The sequence below is a fragment of the Balaenoptera borealis genome, assembly GCF_965194805.1.
Source record: "Balaenoptera borealis genome assembly, chromosome: 10".
Lineage (NCBI taxonomy): Eukaryota > Metazoa > Chordata > Mammalia > Artiodactyla > Balaenopteridae > Balaenoptera > Balaenoptera borealis.
Window position 1 is genome coordinate 102,553,039 of NC_138874.1, and position 24,778 is coordinate 102,577,816.

The 24,778-nt window shown below is 45.2% G+C and overlaps 1 long non-coding RNA gene across 1 annotated transcript in view; it reads right to left on the minus strand.

Moving 5' to 3' along the window:
• The window catches only part of LOC309635960, a 116,295-nt gene extending 93,228 nt beyond the window's left edge, over positions 1-23,067 (minus strand). Inside the window, exon 1 of the long non-coding RNA XR_014249124.1 lies at positions 22,789-23,067. This is a non-coding gene — a long non-coding RNA (uncharacterized lncRNA). The remainder of the gene's footprint in view (positions 1-22,788) is intronic.
• Between the last annotated feature and the right edge of the window lie 1,711 nt (positions 23,068-24,778).

The window sequence follows — 24,778 nt, forward strand, 5'->3', positions numbered from 1 at the left end:
CGTAACCAGGAAAGAGTCTCCGTTTTTAAGGATTCGTGTGATTGGATTGTACTTGCCTGGATAATCCAGAAAAATCTCCCCATCTCAAAGTCCTTAACCTTAATCACATTGGAAAGTCCTTTTTGCCTAGTCAGGTAACATGTTCACAGGTCCCGGGGATTCAGAGATGGACACCCCTTGGGTGTAGGGGGTGGGAAATAGAGGCTACGATTCTAGATGTGGAATTAACAGGTCAATTCAAGCTTAAGCAATGTCAGCAAACTATTGCAGGACTAGAGTGAGGCATGGAATTGCTCTGCAATTTTGCTTTTCCCTCCAATCAAATAAGAAAAATAGGAGTTCTCTACCTCATGGGCCATGTCAGACAGCAATCTGAGGTTGTCACACTCCTGAAGCATTATATGAATTCCTGGGAAGAGGCTGCTTTCTGTGCCCTGGGGGAAGCAGATCACAGAGAGAGCACAGTGCATGTCAGAGCACGTCATAAACGACCAGCTTCTGATAAAATAGCTACCAGATCAATCTGCTGGGTTTCAAGCAAAGTTGTAGAGTGGACTGGCCTGCATTTCAGGAGACTTGGGCTCCGGTGCAGTGACAGGAAGGGGATGATACTGGGAGGTGAGGAGAAAACAAAGATGATTGAACCCCTTGAGTCCCTGGATGGAAGTGATCTATAATATAGTGACGGCATCAAGCACATGCATAACTCGGATGCATGAGAGGATGAAACAGGGGCTGCAGCTCAGGAGGAATGTGCCAAAGGGCTCATGCCTGTGGTCCATCCACACTATTTTGTGTCTCTGTTTGTTAAAAACACAAAGGAACAGTTTTGCGGACAATTCAGCCAAAATGAGAAGGTCAGGGACATTCTCTAAATTTTCTTAATTTCCTTCTAATAATCCATTTTGGTTCTCTCTTGCTTTAATGTATTTAATCCTGTTTTTAAAAATCTAGTGCTGTTGTAGAGACCTTTCAGAATCCTGAAAGGATGCAGAGTAGATGTGGTGCCTTTTTTTTTTTTTTTAGTATAAGTTTGTGAAATGCCTTTTGTCTTTGTTCTCAGTTGGGATCATGATGAACTTGCTCACTGCCTCCCAGGGGTAAAGAGGCTACGGTGGGGCCTCTGTTGCTTGGGCTTAGTGTTGGCAAACATGACTAATACCCGATATGTCCAGGTGTTTATAAAGTGCCTACTGTGTTCTTAGCAGTGTGTGCGCGTTCCGCCATGTTGGAACAGGACTTTCAACATGGTGCTGTGACAGGGGTTTTGGTTTTGTTTTGACATATTCAAACTGATGAAACGATATAAAAGTAAAGGCGTGGTGAACAGTCCAAGGGGTGGAAGGTGAGTGGGAGGAGAAGCATGGGGGAGGATGGGAATAAAAAAAATCCCACCTTACAACAGAGAATCAAGAGGCGATGGGGGTGGTTGATGGCACAAAAGATGGAGGTGTAGGTGGAAGAACGGAGGGTAGGGTGTTTGGCAGGGAAGAAGGAGGGGGAAAGGCGGTGATGAGGGGGTGGTGCAGATGGTGTGTGCGGATTGTATATGGGAGCCGAATCTGCACCTGTCGGGGCAGGAAGTCAGCAGACAATGTCTAAAGCTGATAAAATGAGAAATCATGGCATAAGCATTTTATTTAAAGATAGGGAACTCACCACCAGAAAGAGAGAAACAAAAAGGAGGAAATGCAGTTAGCTCTCGGGAGCAGGATTGGGGTTGCAGAGGGTTGAGCAGAGGTCATTTATTTCTCACTACCCCAACTGATTTTCTAAAAGACAATGTGTATGTCTTGTTTGATGGGAAAAAGAACGTTGAGCAAATTATTGTAAAGAAGTGTCCCTCTTTTATTTCTACGATATTCTACTCTCAGGGAGGTTTAATTCTAAGAAAAATATATCACATATGTATTAGCTGCATATGTACAATATAGGTATCATTATGTCGAGGCATGCATATAAATCTTAATTACTACATTGATTTTTTCACTCTTTGCCAATATCTTATTATAAAAAATTTCAGGGCTTCCCTGGTGGTGCAGTGGTTGAGAATCTGCCTGCCAATGCAGGGGACACGGGTTCGAGCCCTGGTCTGGGAGGATCCCACATGCCGCGGAGCAACTAGGCCCGTGAGCCACAACTACTGAGCCTGCGCGTCTGGAGCCTGTGCTCCACAACAAGAGAGGCCGCGACAGTGAAAAGCCTGCACACCGCGATGAAGAGTGGCCCCCGCTTGCCACAACTAGAGAAAGCCCTCGCGTAGAAACGAAGACCCAACACAGCCAAAAATATAAAATAAATAAATAAATAAAATCCAGCCATTCATATAAAAAAAAAAAAATTTCAAGCATATGAAAAAGTTGAGGAAATTTTTACAGTAAGCACCCATATACCCACCACCTATCCACAATTAACATTTTATTATACCTGCTTTATCATCTATCTGTCCATCTGTCCATTCTTCCATCTGTCAATTTATCTTAGCTTGTTGAAGCATTTATTATGTTGATTTTTTAAATTATATTATTTATTTATAAATTTATCTTATTTATCTATTTTTGGCTGCGTGGGGTCTTCATTGCTACACGTGGGCTTTCTCTAGTTGCGGCGAGCGGGGGCTACTCTTCGTTGCGGTGCGTGGGCTTCTCATTGCGGTGGCTTCTCTTGTTGCGGAGCATGGGTTCTATGGGCGCAGGCTTCAGTAGTTGTGGAACGCGGGCTCCGTAGTTGTAGCTCACAGGCTCTAGAGCGCAGGCTCAGTAGCTGTGGCGCACGGGCTTAGTTGCTCCGAAGCATGTGGGATCTTCCCGGACCAGGGCTTGAACCCGTGTCGCCTGCATTGGCAGGCGGATTCTTAACCCCTGTGCCACCAGGGAAGCCTCTATGTTGATTTTTTTATTGTAGTAAAAAATACATAACAAAATTTATCATCTTTAAATGGGCAGTTCAGTAGTGTTAAGTATGTTCACATTATTGTGGAATAGATCTCCAGAACTTTTCTCACCTTGCAAAAGTGGAACCCTATGTCCATTGAATAACTTGGGTAACCACCATCTACTTCGATGACTCTAGGCACCTCATATAAGTAGAATCATACAAAATTTGTCTTTTTGTGACTGGTTTGTTTCATTTAACATAATGTCCTCAAGGTTCATCCATGTTGTAGCCTGTGTCAGGAGTTCCTTCCTTTTTAAGGCTGAATAATGTTCCATTTTACGTGTATATAACATTTTGTTTATTCATTCATCCACTGATGAATAGGTTGCTTCCACCTCTTGGCTATTGTGAATAGTGCTGCTATGAATGTAGGTGTGCAAATATCTTTTTGAGACACTACTTTCAATTCTTTTGGGTATCTACCCAGAAGTAAAATTGCTGGATCATATGGTAGTTCTATTTTCAATTTTTTGAGGAACCTTCATACTATTTCCATAGCTGCTGCCCCGTTTTACAATCTCACCAAGGGTTCTAATACCTCCACACCTTCGCAGACACTTGTTATCTTCTGGTTGTTGTTTGTTTTTGATAGTAGCCATCCTAATGGATGTGCAGTGGTTGGTACATTTAAAAGTTAACCTTTTCTAGGTAACTGAGAAAATAGTGTTCTCAGAAGAAATTGCAGCACTGATGACAAGACAAAGGTCGATTATTCTAAGTAAAAAACTTTCCTTAGAAGTGAATGGTAAGTCAGGAAGTTCTCAGGGCAAATCCAGGGATGGAATTTCTCTTCACAGTAAATTTCATTCTATTTGCCTCGTTGAGTCAGTGTCAGCGTATAGGTTGGGTTAAAAGGCTACGGGTTTGTCACCATCAGAGGTACTAAGAGAACGGTAAATTCTATGTATTAATAGTCAGATTATGGACCTAACTAAACCGAAGTTGTTTCATATCCCGAATTTTCTCATTGATTCTGATCCATGAGGCTTCTTGCAGTTTCTACACCAAATTAAGGCTTTGTCCTCTGGTGAAAATATCTTTCAAATTGAAATCATGTTGGCTTTTGAGTACCTTTGGGAACTTTTGACTCCATCTTCCTTCTATGGAAATGTTTGTCCCTCAGCTAGACAGACACTGCTCTCCTTCTGGTTTCCTTTGTGTGGGTAGCCTGGTGATCACCTTTTTAATGAACTCCTGAAGAACTCAGGCACGGGAGTGCAGTCTGGCCTCATGATATTATCGCCCTGGACTTGCATTACAATAGACTGATCTGGGACTAAACGTGATCTGGGTATTTGTGAAGCTGGTAAGGAGATTAATAAACAGAAACCTTAAGAACAATTAATCCATTTCTACATAGCTGCATGTCAGTTGCTCTGCAAAACAACTCTGAAAATGGGTTTCTTGGTCAGTTCTAGATCTATGCTTGCATTTGTGGCCAAAAGGCTAAAGCTGGGGAAGCATGTGGGACAGCAGGTCGTTACTGTTCCCCAAACACTATGTCACACAGTCAATCCTGACAGAGCAGCGGCTGAGTATCCCACCATAATTGGTTGACCCTTGGCTAATCCCGTTTCTAGATCGTGTTTACTTGGCAGGTGTTTCAGCCATCTCATTAGCATTCTTCAAGGTTATTCTACCCCCCAAAGGGCTCCCTTTGGAATACCATATGCACCGTGATGCTTGATCAAGAAAGGTGTACATTTATGGTGCCCCTCTCCTCTTTGATCACTAAATACATTAACTAATTCATATTAGTTTGACAGTAGAGCATTTATCATGTTGGCCAGCTCTGCAGAGAGCATTTTAGCAGGCAAGGTCTTATTAATTTCACTATCCCATGACAGAGGCCCTCATTATTCCAATGTAGATAGGCAACAGGAGGTTCAGAAAGGTGAAGTGACTTGCCTGAGGAGAACCAGGATTCAGACCAGGTCTGTCTGAGTCTGGAGTAGACCTCTAACCACCACCCGAGTTACCTTTCTCTGTGCTCCTACGTTCTTCGAGCTAGAGCTATACGGCTCCAGTGAGCTAGTCCATTGCTGTTTCTGTGTTAGTTGTAGTACCCAACCGGACAGTGAACTTTCCAGGGAACGGACCCTGTCTTCTCTTTTTTTTTTTTTATAGTAATCTTTTATTTATTTATTTATTTTTATATTTATTTTTGGCTGTGTTGGGTCTTCGTTTCTGTGCGAGGGTTTTCTGTAGTTGCGGCAAGCGGGGGCCACTCCTCATCGCGGTGCGCGGGCCTCTTCACTATCGTGGCCTCTCTTGTTGCGGGGCACAGGCTCCAGACGCGCAGGCTCAGTAGTTGTGGCTCACGGGCCTAGTTGCTCCGCGGCATGTGGGATCTTCCCAGACCAGGGCTCGAACCCGTGTCCCCTGCATTGGCTGGCAGATTCTCAACCACTGCGCCACCAGGGAAGCCCATGTCTTCTCTTCTTCCTGTGGCCCATATGGCATAGTTCTGGGCACCTAGTAACTGTTGGGTGAATGCTTGGTGATGATGAATGTGCTTTCATACGATCCCTGCACTTAAACTTCCTCTACCAGCTTCGCTGAACGGTCAGCTCAGCTGTACACAGAACATTGGATATGGTGGGAAACCTGGGGTCCAAATAAGAGTGGCCCAAGACAAGTGGCTCAGCCTCCCTGGGTCTCTGTTTCTGCTTCAGCAATTGGAGTGTGTTAGTCATACAATCTGAGGTTTCCTGTGCTGAAATGCTGCACTTGTAAATATAAGTTGTAACAAGGTGTTGAGGTTACTTGGGGCCCCAAACCAGTAATGAGGGCTCAGAGATGAAAACAGAGTTGTTATGTACCCATCCTCTGAAAAGAGCCATCAGGTATGGGGCCAGGTGCCCCCTCCAGAATAAGAAATGGCAAACCCTTCCACCCTCCTCCACACTCAGGGCACAATGGGCGCAGTGCCACCAAGGCCTTTGGTCTTTGGGGAGGCTGAGTGTTTGGGAAAGGCGATTCTCGTCCCTCTGATCGGGGAGGAGAGATGAGTGCTTCTCTCTGTCAGGGTCTGATCTAAGCTACTTTGATGGTTCAGAATTACTGAGTTATTTTTTCCACGTATCAGTGTAGCTTTTAATAGTTTGCAACAGGGTAGAGCTAACAATCTCTCACTCCACAATCCAGAAGTCCTAGCCAAATTCTGACACACATACACACACACACACATACACACACACACTAATTTTATAAACAAGCAGGCATAACAGAACAAAATAAAACAAAACACTATCTTCCAACCTGCCTGTAAGCTTGGTAAAGTCCCTACAATCTGTCCTTGGATTCTCCTGAGGTAAATGCAAGAATATTCTACTGGCATGTTTCAGCCTACTGTTTAGTCATCATCAAGATTCCTATGTTAAGGGGCTAAAATGTCAATCTGGAAGTAATAGGCAATTGAACTTCTAGGTTTTTATTCTATGTAGGACAGTGGTGCCTGTACAGCATTTCTGTCCATTAATTCATGTATCTTGAGCACTATTCATTTCACAAGTATAAAAGTCATTTCTAAAAATCCCTCCTCTAATTAATAAACCCACTGGTGTTGTTGGAGATAAAAGTATTTCTATCTGTTAAAGTTCTGGCAGAAAACAGCACATTCCAATGAGGTAATGAAAGAAAGTTTAATGAAGAGACTATCGCAAAGGTGTAGTCAGGTTTAGGAGAAACTAACAAAGGATGGAGAAGCACCCAGGGCTAGCAACTCTGAGAGCCTTTGTTACTCTTCTCCTGAGCCCGAAGGGACGTAAGAAGTTGTTCTTGGAACCTGGAAGAAGCTTTAGGTGGCACAGAGGGTTACCAATAACAGCTGCAGCCTTAGGTAGAGGAACGTGGCCACTGCCAATCTGTAGCCTGAAAGGACTTGTTTGGATTGTGGGTGGGGAGGAGGGGTAAACACCCCAGTCTCTCCCTTCCAGCCTCCAATCTTCTGCTGGTGCCTCCCACTAGCTGAACCCAACAGGAAGCCAGAGGCAAAGGGGCTGGGTTGATGCAGCTCTGAAAGGTCAGTTCTTAGGGCCCACGCATCAGCGTGGAGGACAGGGAGTGGATCTGGAGGTCATCTGACATCATAGTTGAAGGCTTGTAGTAACCTTTAGAGTTTTCAAATGCAAACTCATCATCCCTGGAGTGTGGTTCCTAATTAGTGTACTCCAAATGTCCACTAACTTCCCTGAGTTTAATACCAACACTCATGCATAGATCATACTGTGTATGGTATTTTAAAGTAAATTACACAAAATTTAACACCTTCTCTGAAGTCAAGTAAATCACTCAAAAATTAGGGATACCTGCAAAAGAGGGACACTGGCATGCCATTCTCCAATTGGGTATCTGCTTAGGCAGCTGACTCGGTGACCTGTACAAGAACAGCCTACCTCCCAAATGCTGGAACCGTCTTCTAAAGGTGCAGCTGAAGTGCCAGCTCAAAGGAAACCCTCAGAAAGGGTGGGGTGCATCCTTCAGGATACAGTATGTTTATTAAGTCAGAGGCTCCTATATGGCACCGTGTCTCCAATAGGAAGGATACATGAGTTCAGAAAACAGGGGGAAGAAGCAGCATTGGCCCCGCCTACCATCACTCCTAGTGACCCACCATCCTTCCTGTCCTTGCAACCCTGGACTCTGACTTCTTGAAGGTCCTGGTCTCCCAAAGGGACCCGCTCATGGCAGGGGACACAGCAAGGGCCCCATTGATCTATAATCTATTGCTGCCAGCAGTGTGCTTTGAACTCCTTGCCCAAGGATCAGCAGGTGAGGAGAGAAATCATTATACTGCCAGGGGCTATTGACCTTGATAATCCGAAGGATGGAGGGATGCTTCTACATGGTGGAGGGCCTGAAAAGGGCATGTTATCAAGGGTTCAGATCCCCCTAGGAATGCAGACTTGGCTCAAACCACCAAGGATGCTACCAGTACCTGCCGAGGGGATAGCTGAGGGTGAGAGGAATTTAGAATGGATAGTGGAGGAGGGAGAGGATGAGTACCAGCTGTGACTGTAAGACCAAATGCACCAAGGTGGCCGCGAGAATGCATCAGCAGACCTCCAACTATAGGGAGCGTAATCAGCCAAGGGCCCACTGCTGCTGCTGAAACCCACCGCTGCCCTTGCCCAGAGGCCACACACCCCACGGCTGCTCCTGGAAGGATGTGGTCAGGGTTCTAAGGCAGTCGCCTTCCTGGGAGACACCAGATTCCTCTCTCAGCCGAATTCGGCAGGGGGACCCACACAGAGACACACGCAGCCTGCAGACCCTTCCTCGGACTGCATGGCGGTCTAAGGCGCTCCATTCAACCTTTCACTCGGATCAGACTTCCATGGTGGTCTTCCCCCACTCCCTCCTCATTTTCCCACACTCAGTTGTTTCCTCTAATGAAATCCTGGCATCTTGAATCCTGTCTTGGAGTCTGCTTATTAGAGGACTGGAATAACGCAAAGCCTTGGGTAAAATACTTCTTTCCAGGTCTCCTCACCCCTATGGTGAAGTGAGGATGGTCGCTCAGACACTCTCTCTAGAGAGTTCCATTCTGCTCCTAGTTTAGCTGGTCCAGAGGCTGGTCCAGACTGACTTTCCAGCTGAGGCTGGGCCCTGCCCTCTGAGCTAGCCCACTTTCACAGGTCTCACTCTGAAGATACCAGACCTTGATCTAGAGCAGAGTAAGTGCATAAGGGCCCTTTTGTCCTGTTACAGGATCTGTGCAGAGATGGTGGCCGGGCTCTTTCCTATGTCACCTGCTTCAGTATTTTGCATCTGACCACTCACAATGCCATTGGACCACAAGTTAACCCATAGCTATCAAGGGTCATCGGCATTTCTAGAAAACTCTAAGTAAAGCCTGCAAGTATCATCCCTGGAGACACCTTCACCCTTACAAACGTACCTTCCAATTCAAGGTCTAATGTCCTCCCTGCCCCAAGATAAGAACCAAAATAACTCTTGGGAAAATTGTGGTTTTTGCTCATTTGGAGCCTCAGGTTTTTTTTCACCCTGGGAAATACAGACCATCCCTTTTTGCTTCCAGAATAAAGGGTAACTGGTTCTTTGGAGGAGAAAAGACTTACGTTCAGCTCTACATCAAAATGTCTCCTAATCTTGAGATTCTATCTAGGACAGTCTATATTTTCAAGCTTTAGTTCAAGTTCATGTCCTTTGGTTACCTTAGACTCAGCATTTGCCCTGCTTGCTGACGCAGGGGGAAACATGTGCTTTGCTCTCAAAAATAAAAAGGGAAAACAGAAGAAGAAAAAGAAAGTTCACATCTCAAGGGTTGGGTTTATTCTGGCTTAGGTAATGAATTCAGAAATGTTTTATTTCAATTAACAAAAGCAATTTGGATTTTCTTTCTCTCTGTGTCTCTGTCTCTGCCTCTTTCTCTCTCCCCTTCTCCTCCGAGCTCAATCAATTGACTATACCTGCATTTCATCTGCTTCTGCTTTAGTGGCTTTCTGCCTCAGTAGAGTTTGGTCTCATACCAATGGAATCAATGGAACTGGTAGAAAGCGGGCGTTTTTGTTGAACTAAGGGGTAACTCCATCTTGGCTTGAGCACCGCCATTCCCAAAAGGGCTCTTAAGGAACTGTATAGGTTGGTAGGTGATAAAATACTCAACAGAGGCAGAGGAGTGGAAGAGCTGCCCAACCCAGAGAGCACCTCGAATACGGAAACAACAAATAAAAACAAATGACAGGGGCTGTGGTGGGGTTTTCCACATTCTAGCTCCTTCGGCTTCTACTCAAGCCTTGATCAAAGGGCGGGCTACCGAGACCCTCTAGGTGGGAACATACCATCACGCAAGGAGAGGTCCAGAGCACAGCTTACATTCTCTTATTTTATCCCTCATCCGTGCTTCTGCCTGCCTTCCACCTCACAGTCGACTGCTGGGGGGCTCTCAGTGAAGAAGAGGGCGAATCATAAACCAGTGAGCTTGCTGTTTGCTGTGTAACAACCACACTGAACCCTGTATCCAGATAAGTGAGGCCTTCTTCAAAGTAATCACCCTGGGAAGCTCTCCATCCTGTTTTTAAACAATGCTATGACTGCTCACAGAGTCTTACAGGACAATGGGCTACAATAACTGGTGCTAAATCTCTTAGCAGTTTGCAAAGCACAGATAGGCACACCCTTTGAAGTGGCACAGTTCTCACTGCCATTTCATGTGAGGAATCATCCAATCCTGATGTTACTGTTTGTGTTACCCTTAGGCAGTTATACACAAGCTGCCCTAGTCTATTTCTGGTGATATAACAAGAATGAACGAGAATAAATCCAGCCCACTCTTTCCCACCTCTTCGCTGGGAGACAATTCTCCATGGATCTCTTCCATTTCTACACAAGTTATGAGCAGAAGCACTGACTACCTTCATTCTGGATTATTTTTTCAAGGATGCTTGTATAATGAACAGCCTTAGAAGTATAGTTTCTCCCTCCAGAGCAAAGGACATGCAGACTTACCATCCCGTATAAAAAAATATCTCCTTGTCATACAAAAGATAGGCATGTTTACTGACCGATATAAAAATTTCTGTTCCCTAAACTCAAAGTTTCTTTCCTAATACAACCCACTGTGTGTTCATGTCACTCTATGGGAATTGGGGGGGCGGAGAACTGACACAAAGCTGATACTCTGGCTACTGCCACTGTGACAAGTAAGAAAACATCCTTTGTCTCTGACCCAGGAATTGTGTATCTTCTGCCAACATCCATGGAACTGTTTATAGGTGAAACACCCCTCACAATGTTGGACATTCTCTACCCCCAGAGGATGGCAAATAATGTTGTGTAGGTGCTAAACAGGGTAGGAAGGGGGAAAGTCCTAGAGAAGCTATAATAACAGGTCAGTCCTTGTGTGGATTTAGAGGCTGAGCTGGTTTCCAGCAGCTACTGTAGCAAATACTGCAAACTGGTAGCTTTAAACAATAGAAATTTGTTCTCTCACAGTTCTGGAGCTCAGAAGTCTGAAATCAAGGTGTCAGCAGGGCTGTCCTCCTTCCAGCTCCTGGTAGCTGTTGGCATTTCTTAGCTTGTGGCTGTGTGATCTTGCACTCCCCTACTGTGTGTATTTCTCCTCCATGTGTCCCTTATAAGGACACTTATCATTGGATTTAGGACCCACCTAGATAATCCAGGGGGATCTCATCTTAAGATCCTTAGCTTAATTACATCTGTAAAATACCTTTTTTCCAAATAAGGTAATATTCATAGATTCCAGAGATTAGAAAGCAGGCATATCTTTTGGGGGCCACCATTCAGCCCACCACAGGAGCCCACATTCATATCACCTGGATGGTCAAAAAAAATCTTAAGCTGTTAATATAACTGAAAGAGGTCCTAAACTAATATAGTTTCCAAGTACCTGGCAGAAGCAAACACAAATCTTCTTTGATAAAATGCATCCCTAGCCTAGGGGAAAAGTTTTACAAATAATTTCCCAAGGAAAATGAGCAGGTCATGGTAAAAAAATAACCAAGCACACAAGAAAACAAGGTCAAAAATTGCCTGCCACACTCATACTCCGTTCTTTGAGAAATCGCCTTGCCCACAGACCCTGCTGCCTAGGAACCTATGTTTTGAATCAGTTGACACTGACCCCTGACCTTCACCTCAGCAGACAACCAAAATGGGCATCAGTCCCAAGGACAATCTTCTGGTTGGCTCGTGACCTATGACCTGGTACATACAGATGACCCGGCTAACTGGTTTTCTCTCTGTCTTTCTCCCTCCCTCCCTCCCTCTCAAAAATTTGAATAAATTAAGATACAATTGGTCAGTTAGTCTTGGAAGCTAAAACCAAAAGGTCATGATGGAAAAGAGGTTGAGAAGCTCATGATGGGCCAGGTACAATCCAGAGTTGTGGGAGAAAAAACTGGGTCATCAGAGGAACCAAAGAGGACCATTGAGAGCAGACCTGATAGAAGCAAACACACTGAGTTAGCTGCTCACTGAAATGGTGAAACATACAGTGAAAACTCACTAACTCATTGAACAAAAATGCAAGAGACACTTCCTTGTGTTTTGTGCACTCTAGGCTGGTTTGGGAGGACGTAACAGTGAATGAGAGGAACACCTTTCTTGTAGCCTAGCAGGAGTTTAGAGCTAAAAACAAAACGAAGCAAAAAACGCCCCACATTTCCAGTGAGTGGTATGAAAATGAAGAAACCCACTATTGACATGTCTCACGTGAATCTAGAGTCACCTCCCATCTCCATTCTTTGTGATGCCCAGTGCTCAGACAGCCCTGTTCTTGGATCTCCCTGAAACTGAACAATAGGAATCCTTATCTGAGCTCAACTGAGCAGATCTCTGATTTGTGTGATCAAGAATCCAACCAAAATAGTCTTCTATTCCTTAGCTCAGAAAGAAGTCAATAATTATGGAGTTTGGGATCATTTGCAGCAGTGCAAATTAACTACAGTCAAAAGCCCCCTCCTTGGAATCTTGGGAATAGGGGACTTTACTGAGATGGAAAGGGAAGATGTTTTAGTTGCATCTGCTTGCTGCAGCAACTTCAGCCCTGATACAAGATGCTAATACTGCAGCGTCCCATCCATTCAGTACTCAGGTTACTACAAGTCCAAAGCGATCTTGTGGACTCTGGTCTTCCTAGAATATGTATTAGAAAGATGAGGATTTTCAGTGGGTTGTATGCCAGGTGCTCAAAGAGGGGGAAGATGAGTTGAGATCAAAGAAGAGCTCCCGAGTAGGACACACCCAGTGACTACAGACAAGCCGTAGCATCTCGGGATTCGAGGGTGGGGGAGGTCAATGCTGCTGTCCCCTTTGAGGCTAAGGCAGAGGCTGTGGTGGGTGTCTGTTATTTCTACCCACATTGCTCCTCTTCCCTTTCTTCTGGAGACAAAAACCGGGGGAAAGGAATTGCCTCTTCTCAGCTACATGACCTAATCACTTTCAACCCGCACCCCTTCCCATCCTTTTTGTGTGATTACCATGTCCTTTAAATTTGATTTCTGTCACTTGCCACCAAAGAGTCAGGAAGGTTCTACTTGGTTCTGTCACTGGCTTCAGGAACACACCACAGAGGAAACCGAGAAGTCCTGTAAGTGGAGGGGCCCGTGGAGTTAACGGAGATTGCCTTCCTTATGGAGAGATTCTTCCCCAGACGCCTATGCCCTAGATGTAGGTATAGGGCCCCTGCCGGCTCTCCGGGCTGCGTGTTGACGTAAGAGATTAGGTTGCACTGGAACACTCTACTGAAGAGCTATTTTGATTGAAAGAACAAACTAAAAATTAGTAATAATAATTATAACTCATTTCCTTCCCTGAGTTATATCTTTTTACGAAGGTGACCTGAAAACAAGAATCTCCCCTTCGTGTGCAAATGGAAATGAGCTTTGAAGAGAGAGCACACATTATGGGTCACAGCTTCTGGCATTTCCCTGTTCGCTGCCTTTATTGCTCTCAGAAGAACAGAATGCTTACACTTTTCTTTCTCTTTATCAGTGGTTTCCTTTCAAAAAAAAAAAAAGAAGTCACTTGGTTTTCTTTACCTATTTTTAAAGAGATCAGTAAATTTCTAAACTAGCTTGCCACTTGGCTGACCACGGAGCTTCCACTCTTGCCCGTCTGGCCCAACCGCACATTGGCTCCCAGGCAACTTTCTTCCTCTGGCCACACTGGGCATTTCCACATGGACAGAATGTGAAGGGCTAGACCCACAGAAAGCCACAGAAACATTCTGCCACACCATCTTGCAAAATCTCTCGGTGACCCACATGGAGTGAAAAGTCCAACCTTCATTCCGGCCTGTATGAAAGAGCCTGGTGTTCAGGACGGTGACCCATCGTGTCCTGGGCAGCCCCTCCAGTGACCGGTAAAGGCCTCCTACTGGAAGAACAGCGGGAGCGGCCAGGGGAAATTCTGGTCTAGCCTCCTGGGTAATCACAGCCCGTGTCCCTCACCTGCTGCCGGAAGTCCAAGAGGGAGCCTTTTCCAACCCTGGCCACCAGGCCACATGGGGCCTGCAAAATCATTCCAAAACTCCATGAAAGAACACAGCAGCCTTTGTCGTGTAAAATTAGCCCGGGCAAAGCCCCAGAGAACATACCATTGGATGCCATCCTGCTCTCCCCGCACAAGAACATGTGACAGATAAAAATGGTTCCAACTCCTGCATTGGTCATCAGCATTTTCCCAGTTTTCACTATCCATCTCCTACTTTTACTCTTCTTCCTGACCTGGATTCCTTGATCACTGAATTTCCTCCCAGAGGCTGCCCAGGAGAGGGAAGTCTCCTGGTGGCCATGGTGTGCAGAGAGAAGCCAAGGAATGAACCCAGTGGCCTCCTATTTGCCAAGGTTCCATTGAAACCACATCTATGCTCCGGATTAGCAAACTAACTTGGCTCCCCTTCCAGGCTCGGCTCTCTCCATCAAATGTCTACTTTGCCAAAGATCACCCTTCAGCCTGATAACACAGAATAAGGCCACTGTCTGGTTGTCCCTGAGGCCTTTCATTCAAAGCCAAGTGTGCTGACATTCTGCATAATACCTCCCCCAAGGAAGGCTGCAGCTTTCTCTCCGTGCCTCTGCAAAACACGGAGCTTGCTCATAGCAAACGGTTCTGACCCGTGGGAGCCCGCTAGAGTCAGGACATTTCTGTAGGCTTCTCATCAATTACTTATTTTCCAGGCTGGATACTCCCTGTGGATCAAAGCTGGAAGCCAAACTATGCTCAGAGAATATCCTGGCAGTGAAAACACCAGAGTGCTAAGCGAAAAATCTATGCTCTCCCCACCAACTTCTCCAACGAGTGGGCCTCACCAGACACAGCAAGGATTAATTTGAACCTGGCCATTTCTTGGCATCTCAGGATGAATTTTCCTGGCCACAAAGACACGAGATGTTGCCTCATCTTGGTCATTTTTATGACCGGTGGGGAGGTAGAAGAGAAAAAAATAATTGGATGCACCAAGCTGTGCAACAAATGAAACAGTAAAATGCTCACGGTCAAGTCCTGGATCAAAGTGACTGTCTCTTAGATACGCAAGAAATTCAGCCTCCCTTAAAATAAGAAATGAGGATGGAGCCTCCAGCAACTGGTCTAAAAGTGAGTCTTCCACAGGCTTCAGGAAGCATGCAGTGCTTCCCATTACCACCCAACACTCAAAGTGTCACCTAAGAATTCGAGTTACAAACTAGGGGGAGATATTGGAAATAAATCAAAATATGCACATGAGTTGTGGTACGATGAAGGGACTCCTGGGTATTTTTTTCCTTCTCTCTATTTTCCTAACTTCCTGTATACCATTAAAAAAAAAAAAAAAAAAAAGACACATTTCCCCCCCCCCCCACTTTTTCTTTAGCATATCAGCCACCCAAACACCTAGTTAGAAATTTTGGCACTCATTCTTGAGGCCTTTCTTTTCTTCTCCTTAAACACCTCAGTCCATGCCTCCTCTCTTCTCTCTCTCCACCTTCCGGTCCTTAGTGCAGACACGTGGGGCCGTTTCAACCCTCTTCTGAGCACTGAAGTCCTCCCCTACATGGCTTCCCCGTTGCTGGTCTCACTCATCATGCAGTCCATCCTCCAACGGCAGCCAGAGTAACTTTCTAAAATAGGAACCCTGTCACGGCACATTCCTGCCCAACCTCTTCAATAGCTCTACATTGCCTCCAGGAGACAATTTAAATTCCTTTCCATAACCCGCAGGGCTCTTCACAACCAAACCTGCCAAGCTCTTCCCCTCTCCTTCCTCAGCAGCTCTCCCCACAGCCACTGCAGCTTGCAGGCTCCCAAGTCACTCATTCCAGCCACAGGCCTTTATTCCAGCCGTTCCTTTTGCCTGAAATGCCCCCACCTCCCAGCCTCCCAGCCTCTGTGAAGCTCAAGCATCCCACACTTCCCCACCCAAGGAAACGCTGCTGGCCTCGCACTTGGTCTTGACACTGACCCCGTCCACATCACAGCACTGTACACGGGGCTTTGGAGCTGGGTGCCCCGCATTTGTCCCTCTCACTAGACTATGGGCTGCAGGAGGGCAGGGGCCTGGTTTCATTCATTTCTGGATCCTCAGCACGTGGTTCCTGCAGTGCCCGGCACAAGGGAGATGTTCAGTAAATATTGTTGTTTTCAGAAGAGGAGAAATAAATCAAGGAACTAAAATGTGACTTTCTGCCATACTTGTCATATTATTTAGAACTGCATTGTCTACTTCAGCACAATGAAAAATAAAATTAAAAGAAAAGGGATCATCTACAATCCTCAAGGATAAAAAACAAAAAACAAAAAAAAACACAAATAAGTAAATAAATAAATAAAATCCTCAAGGAAAGCCAAATCACATGCAGTGCCTGTTGGTTCCCAGATTCTAGGCTTTTTCTCTCTCCCGCTGTTCACCCTCCCAGGCCCCCTCCCGCGTTCCAATAAGTGTTTTTGTAAAGAAAATACATAGAGGTACCTAGAGGAATTTTGCTGTTTGAGTTTTAGTGTAGCTGTGCTCAGGACCTCCATGGCAAAAGATTACGGGTGTCAACACTGTATTATAGGAGGGTTCCTGTTTTGAAAAGGAGTCTTCTTCTCATAGAGTATCCATTGCAATTACAGAAGCCCTAACCCAATCTCCTCTTCAGGCAATTATAGATCATTAACTACTTGACAGAGGATAAGGGAAAAACTAAGCCAAAGTGGTAGAAGCCATTGCCCAATGAAGATTAGCTAGAAATGGAGATAAAACATCCCTGAGGGGCTTCCCTGGTGGCGCAGTGGTTGAGAGTCTGCCTGCCAATGCAGGGGACACGGGTTCGAGCCCTGGTCTGGGAGGATCCCACATGCCGCGGAGCAACTGGGCCCGTGAGCCACAACTACTGAGCCTGCGCGTCTGGAGCCTGTGCTCCGCAACAAGAGAGGCCGCGATAATGAGAGGCCCGCGCACCGCGATGAAGAGTGGCCCCCGCTTGCCACAACTAGAGAGAGCCCTCGCACAGAAACGAAGACCCAACACAGCCAAAAATAAATAAAGAAATAAATAAATTTTTTTTAAAATCCCTGAAATTACAACATGAGTCAGGAAATGGTTTGCGTACACACCGCCGAAGAGTCCAGAGTCTGGGCTCTAGCCCTACCAGCCACTCGCTGTTGACCTGGGGCAAGTCGCCCAAACTTTGAGAACCTCACTTCCTTCGGTGTAAAATGAGGAGGGATCAGAGTAGGTGTCCTACGAGAGACTGTGCAATCGTTTCAGAGAATGAAAGTCTGGCACAGTATACAGGTCAGAACCGGGCCATGGAGGGAGAAGACTGGGTTCAGTCCTGGCACTGCCACGTCTGACTCTATGTCCTTGAGCGTCCTTGGGCAGATTCCTTAAGCTCTTTGAGCTTCAGTTTTCCCGTCTGAAAAATGGGGCTTATAAATGGAACTTGCAGAGCTCTCGGGAGGAACAGAAAGTAGCCAATGTGTAGGAGAGGGTAGCTCTGATTATTATTGGGGTTTGAGGCCACAGGGCATAGTAGTTTGGAACGCAGACCCACCTGGTTCAAATCCCAGTTCTGCTGTGTCACCTTGAGCAAGCTCCTTACTTTCTCTGAGCCTCTGTTTCTTCCTGTGACAAATGGAGATAACGGTTGTACGTACGTCAAAGTGTTGTTGGGAGGATTTTTTAAAAATCAATGTACATAAATAAATGTAGGGGAAGCACTCAGGATCTGGCAGACGACAGCTTCGCGCATCTCAGGGTCTCACTGAGGCACCTGCCCAGTTCGGCGCCTCCTTCCCAACCCCCTCCTTCCCAGCCCACTCCTCCTGAGGTCAGAAGGGTCCTTCCTTCCCATCCTTCCAGGGAGAAGAGGGGAGAGGTGACAGAGTAAGGGCCCAAGGTGACCTTGGAGGCACAGAGAAAGCTGGCCTGGGACTCATCTGCCCTCAGAGCTCACCGCCGGTTCACCCCACCTCACCTCCCTTGGTTTCCGAAGCTTAAAGTAGCCTGAACCGGTGTGGCCGCATTTCAGCACCCCTCGGATCTCTCCCACCCACAGGGTGTTTTCAAGCCACCTCTGAGCTCCTCACTAGCCAGGGTCCAGTTAGGAGTTATTCTTACACCCCCGGGCTCCACCAGGCTGGCAGCGGAAGTGCGTTCTGAGTGCTTTTCTGCTAAGGGCCCCTGCTATGGGATCTCCGCATGCTCAGAGGGGTCGGGCCAATCAGCTCCTTTAATAAGCAGGGCCTGTGGAACCCTGCCAGCTGCAGAGGGAGGGCTGCCGGGGTCGGGGGAAGGATGGCAGGGTCTAAGGAGACCAAGGATCACATGATGGGGCAAAGTCTGCACTGGGAGTCAGGTAGTTGGTGGTCTTGTTCCGGCTCCGCCCCTCACTCAAGGTATGTGACCTTGAATAAGCTGCCTCCCCTGTCTGAACCTTTAATTGGCATCTGATCTTTCAGATCTCTCAAATTGGCTCTGTTCTCCACCACCTCACAGTGGCTTCATTCTCAGACCTTACATGATGTCAAGATGGCTTCCAGTAGCTACTAACCTTCCTCTTCTGATGCTCACATCTAGCAGGAAACACAGAGAGCTTCTCTTCCCCCTTGTTGGCCAAACCAAAGTGCTGACTTTGTTGCTAGAGGTGCTATGCACCCACCTGTGGGGGTCACGGTGAACCAGTCCCCATTCAGGATCCCTCAGGCTGCATCCCTGTGCTTCAAAGCCTGCAAAATGGAAATCTACATCCTCAGCCCTGCTCAGCTAGGGTTCTGCATGCAAATTAGGTGCCATTCATCACACGTCCTAGCGTGAGATTTGGAAGGCAGCAGTGAGATGGGTCCCATTCTCTTGCTGCTTCAGCTGTGGCTTCCTGGCCAAGGTTCCGGGTAGAGTCTCCAGCTCCATGGGTGTCCAGAAGCTTCTGAAGGCTGGATTGCAGCAACTGGGTATATTCTTGAATAGGATGGCAGGGTGGAGGGTGGTGCTTCTCTCCCTCCACCTTAATCCCTGGTGGGCAAAAAGCATCTTTCCTGGAGGCCCAGCCAGAGTTTTTCCATGAACACCTGTTTCCCGCCAGTAAATATATTTCTGTTTCAAAACCACTGAGTCATTCCTGCTCCCTGTGTCTGACTCCTGACCAAGGCCCCATCCCTGAATGAATCATTGGGCCAGAGGGAAAGGAACGTGCTGATTGCCCAGGCCTTGGGCACATGCCCACCCACAGAGTCTGGGTTAGTCATCTCTGCCAAAAGATACAGACTACAAAGAATAATTTCCTGAAATTACTATTACTTTAGTATTGCTAAATTACTCTAATAATAATTAAATTACAATTATCAAGGGAAAGGGGGGATGGAGATTGGGCAACCAAAAAACACAAATGTCCACTACACATCCCAACTCAGATGTCAGGGTAAGGAGCCCTGGAAGACATAAACGGAATAGTGGAAGATGTCAAGATTCTGTCCAGGCCAAAACTGTGGTGCAGAAGACACTGACAGTACCACACAAAGATTCCCTCCATCCCCTTCCTGTTTCCTGTATCCATCCCCTGGCCCTGTGTGCTCGCCTTCTGGCCTGCAGCAGAAGACTACCCTGGGTGCTTACACTCGCAGAGCGCTGGGCTACCTGGGAGCTCACCTTGGCCAGGTTGGCGCTTGACCAATGACTGACCAGTGCAGGGGGATGAAAGGCCAGCTCTCCTGACTCAGGTGTGGACTAACTCTGAGGTATAATTGACGCTGAAGGGCTCCCATGTGGGATCCAGCTGAGGCTGGGACTTGACCCGAGAGCATACCTCTCCCCCACTCCTTGGCTTCTCCCCCTCCTTGACCTGCTCCCCCAGTACCTGGGAAGACTTTTAATAAATCATTTGCACACAAATCCTCATCTCTGGGTCTGCTTCCGAGAATCCTGGAGATACTGAAATGGCCAGAAGTGTTCACAGCCAATGAGAATCCCGGCCTCTACTCTGGCTCACTTGGAAAGTGACATTGTCAATATCCAGGTGAGTCCCACCTCTGAGCTAGGATTCTGGCTGCAAACTGGTTTCCTCCTTTTTTAAAAGGAGATCATTACATGGGGAACTTTTATAATTCCTTCTTTGTCCTAATACTCAGATTAAAGTCATGCAAACCTAAGAGAGCATCAATTAATCTTGGTTTTATTTTCACTGCTCTTTGATTAGAAAATATTGGGTTGGACAAAAAGTTCATTCAGTTAAGGAATACGTTGTTCAATAAAGTTCTTGGTGAAAATGAAAGATGTGTCTTTTATTTTTACTTAAGACCAAACCAACTTTTTGGCCAAACCAATCCTAACAGTCACCAGAGGAGTCCACTTAAACCACAAGTTCCTAAATAAATATTTGAGGAAAGAACCCTTTCCTTTCATTAACTTTAAAAAAAAAAAAAAAAAGACCACTCTGGTGGAGAGAGGCACCCTGAGGCACAGGATCATCTGGGCAGCTCTGGTGCCCACAGTGTTTCCTGGGGAAGGGCAGGTAGAGGACACAGAGCAGAGAGGTGAGCCGCGGGGAGTAGACGGCAGGATGGATAGGAGGTCTTCTTTCCACTCCGCTGCTGCCGGACGAGCTGAGCCATCATGGGACCATAGCACCTCTCTGAATCCACTTCCTCATCTATTGAAATGATTGCCTCATGGGTCCTGTCCAGCTCCAAAGTTCTCCATCTCTCCTGGGAAGAATGTCCACATTGCTACAGAGCACTGAATTTTATTTTTTCACAGAGACCAGAGAGGAGTAGAAGCAACTTATTTTATTAAGTGTCCTTTTACTTTTCTGAGAAGTAAGCAAAGCCATTGCACTACAAGCAGATCCCTAAAGACTAAAGGTTGACCTCACAGCTTACAAGGACAATTCCTGACCCCAGCCAAGATGAACATTGGGAATATCCTTCTTAAGCAGCAGTTCAAGTGTCCAAATCAGTAACATCTTTGTCTTGGACCCATGAGACCCATAGGCTTGTTACCTCCCACTGGGAGGGAACATTATTTGGGAGATGGCTATATTGTAAGAAAACCTCTGTTCGCCAAATTGGAGAGTTGGGTAATTACAATTCCAGGATTTCATGTAGGTGGTTTCTTCAAAGGCCTTCATTTATTTGCTGCTTGATGTAAAAGAAACCTCATTTATGTAGTTTCTTTTTCTCCCAGGGAGGTTAAGAGCTCAGTACAGCTAATGGACTACATATATCACTGGCTTTAATATAGTCCCAGGCAACGTAATGCTAAAGCAATGTGATGATTTGATATCATGAAAAGCAACCATTTTTATTGAGAATGGGAAATCAACTAATCAGGTGTCCATTCAGAAAATAATGTAGCTGTTAGAAGGCATGGCTGAGAAAGGGAGGGAGGGAGGAAAAAAGGAAGGAAGTGGATGAAAGAACAAAAGGGAAGAAGGAAGGAAGGGAAGGAGGGAGGGAGGTAGAAGGAAAGAAAGGCAGAAAACCAAATGTATATATGCTGTTGAATTTTAACCCCAGCTGACTAGCCAGCTGTGTCCAATAGAAATATGATGGCAGAGACTGTCTCCATTGATCACCAGTATATCCCTAAGACTTAACATTGTGTGGCATGAGGTGACTGCTCTATAAATATAAATGCGAGATGGCATACACAAATAAATTCAAGTCATATTCACTGAATATCTACCATATTACATTAAGCATTGCTTGAAACATTGAAGAAATGTAAATATTTTTTGAGCAAATGAATGAGCGAATTAAGGAATGAGATCATATCCAACATGCCCTTCTGATCTACTTATAATATATAATGGGGTGTTACAAGTTAGGACTTAGCATTTTCAGTATGCTGGAACAAAACCACTCTCACTAAAATATTTATTTTAAATCAACTAAACAGCCTGCCTCTTGCCTAGAAATTTTTGATTTTTTTTTTTTTTTTTTTGTCATGGCTCTTTATAACTAGACCTTAGGACCATTCTCTCTTAGTGAGCATAGAGATGCTCATATAACAGCAGATGGACTCCTTGTTGACACATTCCATCATCCCTTCAGAATGTCCACTAATCTGTAGGAGAGACAGAGACAGCCACACACATACACAAAATCGCAAGAAATGCTTATGTTCAAAATAATATCATTCAGAAAAATAAAAGAAGAAGAAATATAATGTGAGCCACATGTGTAATTTGAAAGTATCTAGTAAGTGTATTAAAAAAGCAAAAAAAAAAAGAAGTTGAAACTACTTAAAAGAAATTTTTTTTAAATCTTTTATATTGGAGTATAGTTGATTAACAATGTTGTGTTAGTTTCAGGTGTACAGCAAAGCGATACAGTTATACATATGCATGTATCTATTCTTTTTCAAATTCTTTTCCCATTTAAGTTATTACAGAATATTGAGCAGAGTTCCCTGTGCTATACAGTACGTCCTTTTTTGTTATCTATTTTAAATCTAGCAGTGTGTACAAACTACTTTTTTAAAATATATTTTATTTATGTTCTGGTATAATGTTATAAGTAATAATCCTAGTTATTACTTTAAAATGTATATCTCAGAAATAACTAATTTTCTTGTCAACTGCATTATTATGAACTGTCATCAAATCTTTAACCGTGGTCATTTTTAAGTCTTTTGTCATTTACAGACAGTTCTGGGTGTACTCTGATGATTTTGCAAATATGTTCCTATAAAAGGGTTTCATCTTCAAGAAATACATGGAAAAGACTCTGACAAGTACAGGTTTCTGGTAACGGACTGTACTGCTGAACTGAATGAATAAGCATTTTCAGAACTCTAATGAAAAACTGATGAACTCATAAAAGTGCTAACAAAAGATCAAGATGAAAAAAAAAAATTAATTACGTGGGACTGAGTGAACTGATGAGGATGAGTATAATTTTTGTGACTTTCTGTCTGAATTTAAAAAAAAAAAAAAATTCCACAAGGACTCAGAGGCAAAGAATATACAAATCAATTTTCACTGCAAAGTAAAGGAGCTGTTACAGTGGAGGATTACTGGACTGAATGTCAATATTATGACATAGTATGAGTGTGTTTCATGTTTCGTAATTGCAATCATTGTTGTTTTTGTTGTGGTCATCCATGTACAATGCTTGGTGTCAGTCGATTTATCTCTTGTAAAAATAAAATACAGTGTGTGTGTGTGGAAAAAATATATATATATATATATATTTTATTTAACTTAATATAACCAAACCTCATCTAATATATTTGAAGTGAAAAGATCATTTCAACACGTGATCAATATAAAAATTATGAAGACATACTGCATTCTTTTTTTCCCCTGACTTTTCTAAATCATCACAGTTCAGGGTGTTTTTGGCACTTGGAGCGCATCTCAGCTTGAGCTGGCCACATTTCAAGCACTCGATGGTCATGTGTGGCCACTCTATTGGACATCGCGGGTCTGGTCTCTGCCTATGCCACTCAGCTGAAACTCTTCTCTGACTGGACACCAGTGACCTCCTAAGCCAAATGGCCTCTTCTCACACACAAGCCTCCTCCGAATTCTCTTTGAAGTCTCTGCTATGTGAGGCACATTTGATTACCCACTCCCTGAAATTTTCTCCTCCCTTGAGTTACAAAACCTGACGTTCTCAGTTCCTTCCCTGTCTCTCCAATGGTGTCCTCATGGCGCTCTTGCTGCCCTCCAAGCATCAGTTGTCTTCCTCTCTCTCTCTATTTGAACAGCTCCCAAACGCAGGCTCCCAGGCTGGCCCTGGCTCCTGTATTCAGGACACAGATTCCCAGCTACCTGAAGGACTTCTCCAGCCACCTAGTATCCCTCAGCACCTAAGACCAAATGCTCTAGACCAGCCCCATCTTCTCCTCCTACCCACGCTAGCTTTCTTCCCTGACATCCCAGTTTTTGTTCATGTTTGAATCACCACTGAACAAATATTTAACGAGCACTTACTCTGTGCCAGCTGCGGGGATACAGCAGTGGACAAGCCAGACGAAAATCTCTGTTTTTGTGGAGCTGATGTTCTAGTGAGGATAGATGGACACTCAAACATAATCAATAAGTAAAATACATACTATGTTAGAAAGTAATATTCACTACAGAGAAGAACATAGCAAGATAAGGGGAATGCAGAGCGTAGGAGAGGGGTACTTAGGTGGGCCCACAAAGAAGGTGATATCGGGACAAAGGCTTCAAGGAAGAGAGAGATTGAACCATGCTCATACCCAGGGAGGAGCTTCCAAGACAACGGAGAAGTCCTCATGGCTGACTATGTCCAGCATTTGACGTTTAGAGAAACCACAATGGCCGGAGCAGAGTGAGCAAGGGGGGAGATCAGGAGATGAGAGTCTAGAATGGCAGGCCGCCCAGGCCATCGTGAGGGCTTTGGTCACCCGGGCTTGGAATGTAGGGCTGGTCTCTCGCCTCTGTGCCTCTCCATTCACCCAGTCTCCAGGGCTGACCCTCTTGAAGTCTCTTGATTCATCCCCACTCTCCATTTTATCCAATCCCCCCCACCTTACCATTGGTAGGTTACTCTCCCTAAAGTACAGCTGTGGTCATGTCCTCCTCCACCACCTGTCCCCAGCACATTTGAAATAAGGTTTAAAGCCTCAAGTGAATCACTTAGGGCCCCCTCCACCATCAGCCGTTCCCTGCTCACCCACACACGGCTACCCCTTGCTCCAGCCAGATTGGATTCCTTGCAATTCCCTTTGCGTGCCTTATGAACTCCCTAGCCCTGTCATTCCCTCCATCTGAAACATATTGAGTTGCTAGTCAGTTCAATGAATAAACACAGTATCTTCCATGAAGATCTCCTTTACACAGACTCATCCCCAACTGGTAGTTTCTTCTTTGAACTCTCATACCATTTCACATTTGTCTTTATTAACACATCTGCCACATTTGGA